General features: G+C 40.5%; 1 protein-coding gene across 5 annotated transcripts in view; it reads right to left on the reverse strand.

The window, feature by feature from the left end:
* Window positions 1-15215, reverse strand: part of MAP7 (microtubule associated protein 7) — a 172993-nt gene that overhangs the window by 147985 nt on the left and 9793 nt on the right. The window lies entirely within an intron of this gene.

Below are 15215 nucleotides of genomic sequence, written 5' to 3' on the forward strand. Positions count from 1 at the left end.
GAGGTGTGCACTTGAGATTTTCCAGGGAGGGCAGGCAGGTGGGAGAGAACCGTCCCTATTCTCACAAAGACCACAGCTTGGAATATCCCTTCTGCAGGTCAAGTTCAAAGGAGAGAAACTACAGTCCATCAAAGGAAGGAAAAAAAATCCTCCTCACCACATCCCCCTCATCCCCACTCAATTCTCACTGCTCTGGACCAGTCACTACCAGTGGTGCTGAGCAATCCTCAACACTTGACCCACTTTTAGTTTTTTTTTTTTTTTTTTGGACTGTTTTCTCCAAAGTGTACAATCACATGACTATTGTTTTCTCCTGAAATGAGCTTTCTCACTTAAGACTCTCCACTTCTAGGCTGCCTGAAACATGCTGTATGGGAAAAAAATTTATAGTAAGTGACACTGATAAATGCCAACTGCCAAATTAAGAAAATAATTTTTTGTTTTTGTCTCTTTATCAAAATCAAGTCTGTTTAGAAAGTCCAAAGCCATCCTCCCACCCCAGACCACTCTTCTAATTTTCCTGTCCATACTTCACCTACATGCCCAAGAGGGGACTCCATGGATTCTACATGTACCCTCTCTAAATCCTTTGAATGTTAGAGTGACTTTGACAATTACACTCAACCTTTTCTTGGCACCTCAGTTTTTGCTTTAAAATCAGGGTGACATCATTTACCTTATAGGATTAAGAGCATAGTGGTAGCAATAAGAAGTACTTCTACATCACCTGCTTTTACTTTTTATAATACATCTGCTGTAAGTAGTCCATTTTTGTTTCATATCTAAGGTCAACTATTAACTCTCTCAAGGAATAGTTCTAATATTTTTTTAATCTAATATTGGCCAGGTCACTGCTAGAGATGTACTAGAGTGTTAGCAAATCTACTGTGGGGGCAAACAAAAACACCAAAACTACAGAAATCTTTCCCTCAATGGCTGAGGGATTTCATTAAGGTTAACATATGTTAGATATGTAGATTGGGGAAATCAGGAAATTTAAATATTAAGTTTACTTAAAATCATGGTCATCTCTGTGATAGGTATTTGGAATTAAAGTGAAGGGTTGAAGAGCTGAATGGGTCTGAGAAAGCATCTATTATCAGCATTTTACACACAAGGAAAACCAACGCTCCAAAGGTAAAATTCCTTGCCCAGGTCAAATGTTAGCTGGCAACAGATTTAGAGTAAAAATTTAGATCTCCTTCTTTCTAGTCCAGTGCTTCCCCTTATGACAAATATCTGGCCTATCTAGTTCAGAATATCCTAGATCCCTCTCTCCAGCTTGCATAGAATATGTGCTGCCGAAGTGAGCACATCCAGCTTGTATAGAGATGGCAAGATGGGGAGAAGGAAGAAAAGGAGGGATCCATGCCTTGAACATGCAAGATCTTGTTGTTTAAGAAATAAACAGTGGATGTAATATACTTCCGTAATTTTACTTAGTAATTCTATTTCTGAATTGAAGAGGATTTGTTATTTCCTATTTATTTCTTCAACTGGCTATCAATAAACATAGTCCAATGTTATATTTATTTATGAAAATCTTTTTAAATCTGCTTTAGTTTGTTTCTTCTACCTTCCAGGGAATCAGGTTAGTACTTACAATGGCAACACACACACAGACATACACACATACAGCCAAAACTACCTTTTGGCAGAAAAAATGAAAAGCTACATCTCAAATGACAAGTTTCATTCAGAAACATTCTTTATCCAAATAGCTTCTGACCATCTCCATGAAATTTTTTAAAAATAAACAATTTTTTAAATTTGTTTTTTATTTTTATTTTATGATAGTCACACACAGAGAGAGAGAGAGAGGCTGAGACACAGGCAGAGGGAGAAGCAGGCTCCATGCACTGGGAGCCCGACGTGGGATTCGATCCCAGGTCTCCAGGATCGCGCCCTGGGCCAAAGGCAGGCGCCAAACCGCTGCACCACCCAGGGATCCCATCCATCTCCATGATATTTAACAAAGGTATTACTTAAAGAGGTAAAGCTAAGGAAAAAGGGATCTTTCCCTTCATCTTCCAAATAAAAAAAAAATGAGAGGCTTAGCATTTTATGAAGTAACCTAGGAGAAAAATGAAACACCTTTCTTAGAGTGGCTTTTAAAAAGTCAAGTGAAAGCTGAAATTCAAATGACTTCTGCAGAAGATGTACATTTCTTTAATTTCAAGAATGGCCTGGATGCACAAAAGCTTTAAAGCTTTTGCAGAAGAAATGCAGCAGCAAAGCAGAAGCTTCATAGCCTTTAACTTGTCTGGATAAGATTTCACAAAGGAGCCCTCCTTGAGGTCTGTGGCAGGGAGATCACAGGACAGCCCCTCTGGGACAGAAGCCTATGACTGAGCCCACCTCTACCATAGCCAGCCAATCAACAGTTCTCTTCTGTTAACTGTACTGGAATATTCCTCAAATGACAAAGACGGTATCCTTCATGCTCTAGTATGAGAGGTCTCATGGAGAATTTTGATTTGTGTCAAAATGTGGAAGTCCTCAAAGTTGCTGTTTTGAAAATTATGCTTAAACCATTACTGGTTTAATCAAAGGAGGCCAAAAGTTACCACCGTCCTACAGCCCATGAGGCAGGGGTGGGGTCAAGTAAAAGAATTCCATTATCTAGGAACATCTCCAACTTTGTCAGATGCTGTGCTAGGTGTCTTAGATAGGTTACCTTTGTTAGTCATAAGAGCACTGAGGGAGGAGTTACCACCTGACAAATCAGGAAACAGAGGCTCACATAGGTTAAAGTCACACAGCTAGTCACTGAGTCAGGATTAAACCATGGCCCATCTGCTAGGAGGCTAAGATGTTTTTGTCCTGCTGCCTTGTAAATCCTGACTGCAACACCCACTAGCTGTGTCCCAGTCACAGCTGTGACCAGTCACAGAAAAGCAAACAGCCCAAGATCAAATAATCACAATAAATGATTTTCCCCCATCCACAAAGTACACATGTAAGACATAAATACATTTGATATTAGTTTCCTAAATGCTTAAACCCAGTCTTTAATGGATATAGGTGTTTAACTCTTAATTTCAGGAATATGGGCTTAACCCCTGTAGAGGCATGGGGCAATAATCTTCTCCATTTTATACTCGGACCCAAAACAAAAGTAAATGCTTTTACTTTACTTATGGTAAAAGGAATCCTACTCTGAATTCCTGAACTCTTCCCCAGCACTAATAAGTGTGTTCAATTTGTGTCCGTGAATGTCACCTGTGGGTATGGTCACCATGGGAACTGGGGTATGCAGACTTCCAAGAGTCAGTTAGGTTTTGCAACTGTTTAAATTGTTAAAATAATAAATGATTTTTAATGAGGATGAAGTTAGAAGAAACGAGACATTACCTAGTATGAAAGGGTAGATTTTACAACTAAACTGGCTTTATATAGAGAAAAATATGTGCAGTATAATCATAAAATATAGTCACAACCATAAGCAAAAGTGATACCACTCATCCACTGTGAATGAAACAGGCCAATAGAAAAAAAAAAAAAAGAAAGAAAGAAATAGGCCAATAGGCTTTTTTTTTTTTTTTTTTTTTTTATGATAGTCGCACAAAGAGAGAGAGAGAGAGAGAGAGGCAGAGACATAGGCAGAGGGAGAAGCAGGCTCCATGCACCATGCACCGGGAGCCCGACATGGGACCCGATCCCAGGTCTCCAGGATCGCGCCCTGGGCCAAAGGCAGGTGCAAAACCGCTGAGCCACCCAGGGATCCCCAATAGGCTCTTGAGCAACTGTTGTCCCCACCATTCCCACCCCCGGCCCCATTCCCTTGGTACTCGATAAATTCATGTCTATCCTTCTACCCTGGCTGCCTGGCACCTCTGGCCAACCTCCAACCCTGAGGTAGGTGACTATGAAACAGAGTCAAACTAACTGATCCATAGGGAAGTCATCTTGTCATGTGGACTTACCTGTCACGATGTCATAGGAGACCAAACACATGTAGGCACATGTATATACACATGGACTTCAGGCTTCTGTTCACATTTATCCTTCCTAAGCTTTTATTTTTCTGTCCACAAGACTGGAAAATAGCACATAGTCTATGAATGAATCTAAGACTATCCTCCTGCAAAGAGCAATTTGCTTCACCAGTAAGAAGCATACATAGATTTTTCCCTTCTAAAAGACCAGGGAGCTTTACAAAAACATTACTGAAATGGAAAAGAGTCTGATTTGTACTAATCAAGGTCTGTAGCTGAAAACAGAAATTACTACTGCTGGATTGAATGGCTAGTCACTGGTAAATTACAGTTCTACAGACATAAAAGCTAGTTACTTTTCAGTGGGGGCCCAGAAGTGCCAAAATGCTTTTTCCTATTTCTACATTATGATTCATATGTAGGAAATGATTAATTCTTCAAAACTACTGGACTTCAGTAATCTTTTAAATATTTAATGCATACCCCCCAAGGTAGGCTGCAATTTACATCTAGCAAGAGTTTTGGAAATCCACATTTTAATGCAACATTAAAAAAGAGGAAAACCCTCATATGGTTTAAAAGTACAAAGCCAGCACAGGTTGGGCTGTGGAACCAAACAACCCCTGGGAACAAAGGGTCCCAGCTGGTTCTCTGCCATCTCCATTCTTGAAGTTAGAGGGCTCCCTTACAGTTTCCTACCTCATGGCTTCCTTGGCAATAAAGGCATAACATTCTGCCATCCTGCAGCATTACATGGGGCTTCCAATAAGCTACGGGACAAAGAAATACTGCACGAAGAAAGAATGACCCTTTGAAAGGAAAATAAAAAGGCAGGTTCGCTTTGATCTTTATTTTACCACCTTTTGTTAACAGGCAATAAGAAAAACAGTAAATACTACGCTAGTAGTAGAATGCAGCAACCAAGAAATACTAGGTCCCTGCCGTGTCTTTTATAACATATCTATAAATCTCTGCTGTGTGGCCAGGACTTTGTGATGCCAGCAGAGTCTATTTTCCCATGTCTGCTCCACTATAAATAAATTTTAAACCCTGAGGATTCACTTATCTGAACATAAGGTGTTGACACTCAGCTTTCTTTAAAACTCTTTCCTAAATGTTAGGTATCACTAGCTAAATTGCTAATATCATAAAATGCCACATTAAACTTTAACCCTGTAACACACGTTAGAATGCCCTTAGGCCTCTGCTCATTATTCCCATGGATAATAACCTGCATGAACTTCTGAATGTCTGGACAAAAGTTAAAATGTGCACACATCCCCTCCTCTTAATAGTGACACCCTTGTGAGGTTATAAATCCAATTTTGCAGATTCAAAATGAGGCAAAGAAACCCAATTACTGGACTCCAACAGAAGAATCAGACAGAGAGCCAGGGCTGTGTTTCTAAAAGTTACCTATGCCGTCATTGGTCTGTGAGCAGTTATGGGTTTAGTTTTATTTTTTGAGCCACACCATGAGAAAGGTAAGAAAACTGAGGAACTGTGGTCTCCTGTCTCACTTTAGGAGGGGTGAAATCAGGTAAAGCTGCAAGGTGAGGGGTTTGGGGGTAGTGGGCAAATCAAACAATGGTCTCCCACCTAACCAAGGCAGAAGGAGCCATTCAGGGGTGTTGATGATGAAATGTGTGATCCAGACTGGCCAGTCAGTTGGAGGATGGTAGAAAGGAACGAGGAGTGAGACTTGAGAAAAACTAGTTCCATAAGGACCTTGTCGAGGTGGAGAAAAGTGTCTCATGTGGTAACTGTGGGGATAGAGGGCAAAGACAGAACACACTCATGTTTGTTTTTTAAACAGGGAGCCCTAGCAGCATGGAAGACTTAATTCAGGGGGATGAGCACGGATACGGAGTTCCTACAAAAGCCCAGATGAGCGTGGCCAAGTGGGCAATGGAAGGAAAGGTGGTACTTTTATTAAAGATTTAGAAAAGAACGAGGGCTTTATATGTGTAGATAACCAGAGACATGGCTGGAATCAGGTCCAAAATCATTAACAGATCAAAATCATGGCCTATGGCTAAAAAAGACTTAGTAGTGAGAAATATGAACACCTCTATATTAAGTCCAACTGCATAGGTACAAAATGAAGACCCACCCAAGCTTCAGTAGCTGCAAAGGTGGGAGGGTCCCTGGACAACTCACTACACACGATCAGTATGATGAACAGTACAAGTCCTAACAGTATCACAGGCGGTATCCACAAATGTCCAGCATGCTGGGTAAGGGGAAGAACCTGCTCTATTTTCTGGTCCTCGGATCATATTGTCTGAACTAGATATTTCAATGCGATGATAAATTAGAACACATTCAGAAGAAAGCAACCTAGGATTTCTAAAGTTTCTAGGCTAGAACACAGAAGGATCATTGCAAAGAAGGTGTATTTTCTCTGAAGAAAATAAGGCAAGATCTGGAGAAATAAGAGAACTAAATTAATGGTTGTTAACATGTGGAGAGATTTCTACTTTTCATACAGTTCTGGAAGACAGAACTAGGATCGGTGACAGGAAGTTACCAGAATGTAACAAGCTGTGCCTTCCATCACTGAAGGCAGCCATGCACAAACACTACTCTGGGATGAAGGTTTTAAAATAATGTATTGTGTACAGGTTGGATTTTTAGGTCTCTAGAGTCTCTTCTGATCCCACAAGTGACTCCGCGACCCGATGAAAACGGAAACTCCAGTTAAATGCCCAGGGGAAAACACTCTGGCAGAAAGGAAAAGCCTGAGAGAGATTCAGGCGGCCCTTCCCCCTGCTGTCACTGTCTCCCTGTGCTTATTTACACTTCACATGGCTTTGTGGTTTTTTTGCAGGCAGCTCTACAGTTGTATTGTTTTACTCATTCAACTGATGCCCCCCAGAGGCTTTAGACACAAAGCTAAAACTCAAAAACCATGGAAGCTTCACTCAGTGTTCTGGTTACAACAGGACCACACTGATGATTTCTACACCTGCAGCTTGCAGACCTGCCTCACTCTTACCTACTGGCAATTTAATGGAAATCTGTACGAAAACATTCTAGGGAAGATGGGAATAAAAACGAAGATACATAAGTTGGCCTTCAATCGCACAATTTACTGTGGATAGATCACTATGGCTCTGTAACTTCAGAGAGGGAGATCTAAAGGTTTATGAGAGAAGAGCAATATTAAAGAATAGTAAAGCAATTCGATTTATTACTTTATGGACAGTTTAAGGAGAATGCTAGTCCTAAGTCTTCAGGCCAGTAAGGAGTTGGACCAAGGTGTTCAACACTCATTTCAGAACTTATTAAGACTTTTCCCCAATTCTATCTTTTGTGGCTTTGCTACTCTTTCCCAATTCTTTCTCCTAAAATGCCCTGAAATTAAAACGGACATCAATTAAGATATTTTAAGAGGCTTAATATCCTGTTTTTACCTTAAAAGTTGTTTCTCTTAAAAAGTAATTTAGATGTGAAGGGGCACCTGGGTGGCTCAGTCAGTTAAGCATCTGCCTTCGGCTCACTCAGGTCTTGATCTCAGGGTCCTGGGATTGAGCCCTGCATCGGGCTCCCTGCTCATCAAGGAGCCTACTTCTCCCTTTCTCCCTCTGCTGCTTCTTCCCCTGCTTATAAGCTGTCAAATAAATAAAATCTTAAAAAAAAAAAAAAAACTTTAAAAAAGTAATTTAAATATGTTACACAAACCTGGGACGGGGGGGCGGGGGGGGCGGCGGTTGAGTGGGGGACTGTGATTTTCTTTCTGAGGGTCGGTGTGTCTCCAGAGAAACAGAACCAAAAATACTACTGGAAAACTACTGATAGTACATACTACTATTTCTTTGGGGGGGGAAAAATACAAATCATATAAAGAGACCTATTAAAAAAAAAAAAAAAGACTTATTTTAAGTAATCATGGCAGCTGTCATTGTAAAGAGGGCTGGTAAGTCCAAAATTTGTAAGGCAGGCCAGCACACTGGAAACTCAGGCAGAACTCCTTCTTCTCTGGGAAACCTCAGTTTTTGTCCTAAAAGGCCTTCAACAGATTGGATCAGGCCCTCAGTATTATCAAGGGTAATCTTCTTAAAGTCAGCTGACTGTAAATGTTAATCAGATCTAGAAAATATCTTCACAGCAATATTTAGACTAGTGTTTGACGAAATAACCTGGCACTGTAATTGACAGATAAAATTAACTGTCCTGGTCAGTGACCTCATAGAGATTAATACACTCCATTCCCACGCTGAAGTCAACAATGCTGTAAATGAAAGCATGTCACTCGAAAGCCAAAGGTCTATGTGTTCGTGATCATAATTTTCACTGAATAGGATGGACACTATTTACCCAACTCATTTCCAATATTGCAATGCTCTATTAAGATAGTATTCATACAATCGGGCTCAGGTAATCTCAGAGTAGACCGAGTAAATCCTCTTACCTTTCACTAATGATCTTGTGTTGAGAATCCAATGCAGGTCAGCCTCAAAACATTATCAAATAAATCCTTTTTATCATTGTAACAACGGGTTGCCTCAATATTAAATGGTTTGGAAAATGCAGATATGTAGATTTAAAAAAAATATTCCGTTATGAAATAACCCCACTGTTTCAATCAGAAGAAACATATATAAATATGTGGATGGAGATGGCGCTGGATAATCTATATTTCTCATGAGAAGTGTGTATGGTTTGAGGTACTAAACTTTACAGTTACTGGCTAAATAGAGCCAACTCTGGCAAAAGAGAAAATTATATACAATTCAGCAGAGTTCTGAAATCAACCTAGGAGAAGGAAGTGCCTAACAGAAAGGCAAATCATATAACCATGGTAGGTTAAGTTTGAGGTTTGGTCATTATCATTCAGCGAAGGTCCGCGCTGAAAAGGATTAACATATCCAGTGTAATTGTCAGCGACGAACCTGAACACCAAAAGCCTTTAGCTAAATTATATAGATAAGAGACGAGTGTATTTAGAATTAAATAGCAAGCCAGAAGCTTTTCCATTTTGTAACTGGTAAACAAAAAAGATTCCTAATTGCATCACTAATTGCTTTAAAAAAGATAGGAAGGATTAATTTCCAAGAAATAGATACTACTAGCAACCCAGTACATTTTTTTGAGAAATATCAATCCCCTTTTAGTCTTGTCTGATCTAAAGCCACTGAGTTTTAGTGGGCACTACACAGAAAGAAATAACAGCTCAGAAGAATGAACAGGTTGAGAAATACACTTAGGGTACCCCAAACCTCATCTCCTTTGCCTTTCATATCCCTATTCTAAGCCCCTGACTTACAACTTCCGTGAATTTTATTTTATTTTTAAGGTTTATTTATTTTATTTGAGAGAGTGAGTTGGGTGAGGGGCAGAGGAAGATTCAAGCAGACACCCCCACCCCCTGCAGTGCAGAGCCCAAGGCACAGGGGACTTGATCCCGTGACCTGAGATCATGACCTGAGCCAAAACCAAGTCAGACGCTCAACTAACTAAGCCACTCAGGCTCCCCAAAACTCCTGTGAATTTTAAATAGGCAACTGAGGAAGGATTATAATGACAAAAGGAACTTTTTTGCAAACTTCCTAAAACACCACAAGTGGACCATGTGACCTTTTATCATTGGGCAAAGTGGCCACACTTCCATTGTAAGGCACTAAAATCACTTATGTGTTTAAAAAAACAAAACCCCAAAAACCTGTTCCAGAGACATACAATGTTGTAGAGAAACAATCACAATCCTAATAACATTCTCTCTACCCTCTTGATTTTTTTGGTGGAGACAGTTTCCATACTGGCATGCATGAAAACACCTGTCTTGAAACCCTTAATACCAGAAATACCCATGTCCCTGTACAGTCCAGAGCCAGGCTTTATCCGACTCACTGGAAAAAAGACCTGGTTCTTGCGGCTTACAAACAAAATGAGGGAAGCCTATAAAACCAAAAGTTCTCTTTATCCTCTTCCCCACTGGTTCAGAATGGCTCAGTAGTATCTGAGCTCCCAGTCACTGGGTTTAGCGAAGCCTCTTTCTCCTTCCATCCAACATTCTGTACTCCTCTTTTCCAAAACCCCCTTGAAAACTTGATACTCTATTGTGGGTGTACTTTAGGTATAGCTGGGCCATCAAGGATTGAATCTAAAAGGCCAAAATAGTGTTTTCCTGTAAGGTTCGCTGAAGATTGTGGGGGTTTTCTCTTCAAAGGCATCTGCCCTCTCATAGTTCTTCTAGACTAAAACTAGCTCCACCCCACCCCCCTTTTCTGTTTGTTTTTTTTTTTTTAAGTTTTTATTTATTTATGATAGTCACAGAGAGAGAGAGAGAGAGGCAGAGACACAGGCAGAGGGAGAAGCAGGCTCCATGCACTGGGAGCCCGACGTGGGACTCGATCCCAGGTCTCCAGGATCGCACCCTGGGCCAAAGGCAGGCGCTAAACCGCTGCGCCACCCAGGGATCCCCTTTTCTCTGTTTTAATAATGCTTTCTACTGTGGACCATTTCTTCCACTTGTATTTAGTTCCTGGGATTTACAAAATGTCACTTTAACAAAGCATATGGGTATATGCTTTGGACAACAAGGACATCCTCAGGGGATAGTAGGAGGTAGGAAGCCATCGTTGCAAAAGAAATATCTGGGTTTAGGGGTGCCTGGGTGGCTCAGTGGTTGAGCGTCTGCCTTGGGCTCAAGGTGTGATCCCCGAGTCCCAGGATCCAGTTCGCATCAGGCTCCCTGCAGGGAGCCTACTTCTCCCTCTGCCTATGTCTGCCTCTCTCTCTGTGTCTCATGAATAAATAAATAAAATCTTTACAAAAAAAAATTCTGGGCTTACTCTAACATTGTGTATTTCTTATTTTTAATATATTTTTTTTTTACTGAAGAAGGATATATTTTTTTAAAGATTTATTTATTTATTTATTCAGAGAGAGCAAAAGAGAGGCAGAGACACAGAAAGAGAGAGAAGCAGGCTCCACGTAGGGAGCCCGGCGGGACCTGATCCCGGGTCTCCAGGATCACACCCAGGGCTGCAGGCGGCAGCTAAACCACTGCACCACCAGGGCTGCCCGGATATAATATTTTAAAGGGTGGTTTAAGGCATCTTGGTTTAATTGATTATGTAGTATCCACTGTATCATATATACCATCTGAAGGCATTATTCAGAGCATCTAAACCCAGGACCCATCTGAGGAAGTGACATTTAAACATTTTTGAGTGGGGATCCCTGGGTGGCTCAGCAGTTTGGCACCTGCCAAGCCCTTTGGCCCAGGGTGCGATCCTGGAGTCCTGGGATCAAGTCCCGCATCAGGCTCCCAGCATGGCGCCTGCTTCTCCCTCTGTCTGTGTCTCTGCCTCTCTCTCTCTCTATCATAAATAAATAAGTAAATAAATCTTTAAAAATAAATAAATAAATAAATAAATAAACATTTATGAGTTAAATTTTTTAAAAGGTAAAAATTGAAATAAGTTGAACAAAATACTTAAGGAGAAAGGTCTGGCTCATATACCCCCACCCCAATATCCTGTATAGGTCTTATAAATAAGCCATTGCAATTTTAGAAAGTCTCTCCTAAAACAACACATAAGGGGATCCCTGGGTGGCTCAGTGGTTCAGCGCCTGCCTTTAGCCCAGGGCGTGATCCTGGAGTCACAGGATTGAGTTCTGCATCAGGCTCCCGGCAGGGAGCCTGCTTCTCCCTCTGCCTGTGTGTCTCTGCCTCTCTCTCTCTCTCTCTCTCTCTATCATGAATAAATAAATAAAATCTTAAAAAAATAATAAAACAACACATAAGAAATTTTAGTAAGAAAAAAAATTTACTGGAGCACCTGGGTGGCTCAGTGGTTGAGCATCTGCCTTTGGATAGAGTCGGGATCCTGGGGTCCTGTGACAGAGTCCCACATCAGGCTCCCCTTAGGAAGCCTGCTTCTCTCTCTGCCTGTCTCTCTGTGTCTCTCATGAATAAGTAAAATCTTGGCAAATTGAACTTCAATAATATATATATATAATACAAATATGTTATATATATATATATAAAACAAAATCTTTAAAAAAAAGCAAAACAGTTTACTGATTTTTTCCTAATTCCATGTATGTACTTTTAGAACTTAAAAAAATTTAATTATAGTTGACCTACAATTTTGTTTCAGGTATATGACATAGTAATAGGACATTTATATACATCACGAAATGCTCACCATGACAAGTATAATTGCCATACAAAGGTATATAATATTATTAACTACATTCCCTATGCTATACTTTTCAACTCCAGGACTTATTTTATAACTGGAAGTCTGGACCTCTTAATTTTCTTCACCTGCTTCATCCATCTCTTTTAAGTTCATTTTGTGGAAGTACTGTGTTTCAAGAAACCCAAACTACAGACTTCTCATGAAAGCCTTGTGGAAGGCAAGTTGTACATGCTTCCTAGATGTTCCTTTTAGAGAAATATATTCAAGAAGTGGCTTGTTTCAAGTCAAAATAAGTCCAGGAGGTCCATCTTTGTGGTTTAAAGGGAGCAAGTTCAACTTTATGATTTAAAGTGCAATAATCCTGTAGCCACGTATTTTAGGAAAGAACTTAAATTGCAGAACTATGATACAGTAAAAGATATACTTTCAAATACCACAGAAATGAAAAATAAGTCAAGAAAACCTGGCCAAGGGCACCTGGGTGGCTCAGTGGTTGAGCATCTGCCTTTGGCTCAGGTGGTGATCCTGGGATCCTGGAATTGAGTCCCACATCAGGTTCCCCACAGGGAGCCTGCTTTGCCCTCTGCCTCTCTCTCTCTCTGTGTCTGTCATGAATAAATAAATAAAATCTTGAAAGGAAAGAGAAAAGAAAAGAAAAGAAAAGAAAAAAGAGAAGAGAAGAGAAGAAGAGAAGAGAAGAGAAGAGAAGAGAAGAGAAGAGAGAAGAGAAGAGAAGAGAAGAGAAGAGAAGAGAAGAGAAGAGAAGAGAAGAGAAGAGAAGAGAAGAGAAGAGAAGAGAAGAGAAGAGAAGAGAAGAGAAGAACGGCTGGCCTGGGCTTTAACTCAATCACAGCACAATCTGAGCATCTCACAGGTTTGTGTGCAGCAGCCTTCCACAGAAACATCTCGTGCACCATTTTGACAGGTGAAAAGCACCATCCAATGAGCCTTGATGATGCTTACTCTAGCTGAGCCAAGCCCATCGCAATGTGATCACACAACTGCAGTTAGGTCTGAATCCGCATTACATTCTGATTCTCTCACTGAGACTCAAGTAAATAAAAATTTGCTTGAGGGAACTCAGCATGCCAGGGTAAGTCCATATTTTCACAGTGATGCAGCACCGCAAGCACAGTAATTATAACCACACTCTGTGCTGTGTCAGGCCCTGTTTTAAGTACTTTACATATATCAATTCACTCCTCATCATAGCCCAATGAAGGTATTACCAGTATCCTGGTTTTAAAAAGAAAGAAATCGAGGAAGAGCATGGCCACAGTTTATGGCAAGCCATAAACTCCTCAAGTAGCAAGTGACACAGCTGAGAATAGAACCCAGACAGCTAGACCCAAGTCAAAACACAAAGTAAAGTTTAATGTTATTCCTAAATTGGGTGGTCAGTTTTGAGTGCAAGATCATATGGCTTAACTAGAGCCTAACTGCAGTATAATCTTGAAGGAGCAGAAAGGAAATCCTTAGGGATCTATCCCATTCAGTAACCCCTACTTCCCTTTTTATTGTGGTCCTGGTTTTTATGGCAAGGCAGACACCAACTGCAAGGAGGAAAAAAAAAAAGAGAAAATCAGTTCTGCCAAAGGTAAGCCCTCACTTAAACAGCTTCATGTCACAATTGATGGAACTGTAAAACCTTAAACGCACATGCAGAGACACCTCAGACGTGCCTCTAGAGGTTCTGACAAGTAGAGCCAGAGCTATTAATCTGACATGATGTTCAAAGTCATAAGTGTGAATAATACTGTTAAGTGCAAAGAGCAGAGGTTACCAGACCAAGCCTTACGTCAAGTAACATCTAATGAGGAGAATGAAGAGAGGTAAAGAAAGATTAGCCCAGAGGGTATTAGCGTAGGTTGTGCAGTAGGATGGAAGACGAGAATAGGAAGGAGGTCACTCTTGTGTCAAGTATTTACAGTAGAACAGAAGAAACAAGAGTGATCTCCAGAGCCAGGGGTATGATAATTAGAGACCATGGGTCACTATGAAAACCTCTGGGAAAAGTATATAATTTGCTACGAAAAACTTTATTTACCTGAAATTGACCTTTCTTGTTTTCAGGGGATGGAGGAAGAGGGCAGCAGAAGCGAACAAAAGTAAAGTTTATTACCTAACCTTTTGTCGAATTGCACCTATTCATACATGAAAGTACATACACCACTGTGCACATATTTTGCTATTCAAGTGTACTCATGTTCACATCTGTATTTCCTTCACAAAATTGCTGGAGCAAAATAAGAGATAAATGAAATAAATTCACTAGTTTGAGGGCAATGGCTGTCATGATTTTTCCAGGTGGTTTCCATGAGTGGGGCACACTTGACATCACCAAATTAAATCTACTAAGTCTGATCTTAGATCTACTGGTCATATCAAAGAGCAGTAAGTAGGAAATCAATCTAAACTAGTCCTCAGCCTTGAACACACCTTGGAATCACTGGGGGTAGTTTTAGAACATACTGCTACCTGGCTCTCACCCCTAGAGATCCTCCAATAATTGCCTAATCTGTGGCCTGGGCAGAGCGAGATTTAAGAAGTCCCCAGGTGATTTTAACTCACTGTCAAGGTTGAGAACCAATGATGCTGCAGCACAGGAGCTCGATAATCATTTCAACAACATAGCCTTATGCCCAAGGAATGAGCTATATTTAAACTGACTAGCGCTGCAGTTAAGGGGGTCACCATACTAATTTAGAGCTTCAACCCTGAACAGAAACCAATCCATCTGGAATGCAGGAAGCAAGGAACCAGGTCCTGTTTGGTATGTTAGGTTAAGACTGCTGGGAAACAAAAGCCTGGATCAAAACCTTGACAAGCAGCCACTAATTTTTGCTACAGCCTATTATTATGCATGTTACTGCCACCCAAGCAGGCCTTTTGTTGGAAAGCGGGGACTCTGAAAGAAGGGGTCTCTTCTGGAATTTCACCTTGGAAATAAATTCATTAGGTTGAGGGCAATGGCTATTATAATTTTCCAGGTGGTTTCCAGAATATACTTTAGAATATAGCTATTTTCTACTTTCAACATGGTCTTTCAACATACAAGGCTTATAAGTGGGAAGTTATGCTATAGTAAAGGATGGTTCTTTTTACCAGAAAGCCAACTCCA

This window comes from Canis lupus, chromosome 1 (assembly GCF_011100685.1).
Source record: "Canis lupus familiaris isolate Mischka breed German Shepherd chromosome 1, alternate assembly UU_Cfam_GSD_1.0, whole genome shotgun sequence".
NCBI classification, from domain to species: domain Eukaryota; kingdom Metazoa; phylum Chordata; class Mammalia; order Carnivora; family Canidae; genus Canis; species Canis lupus.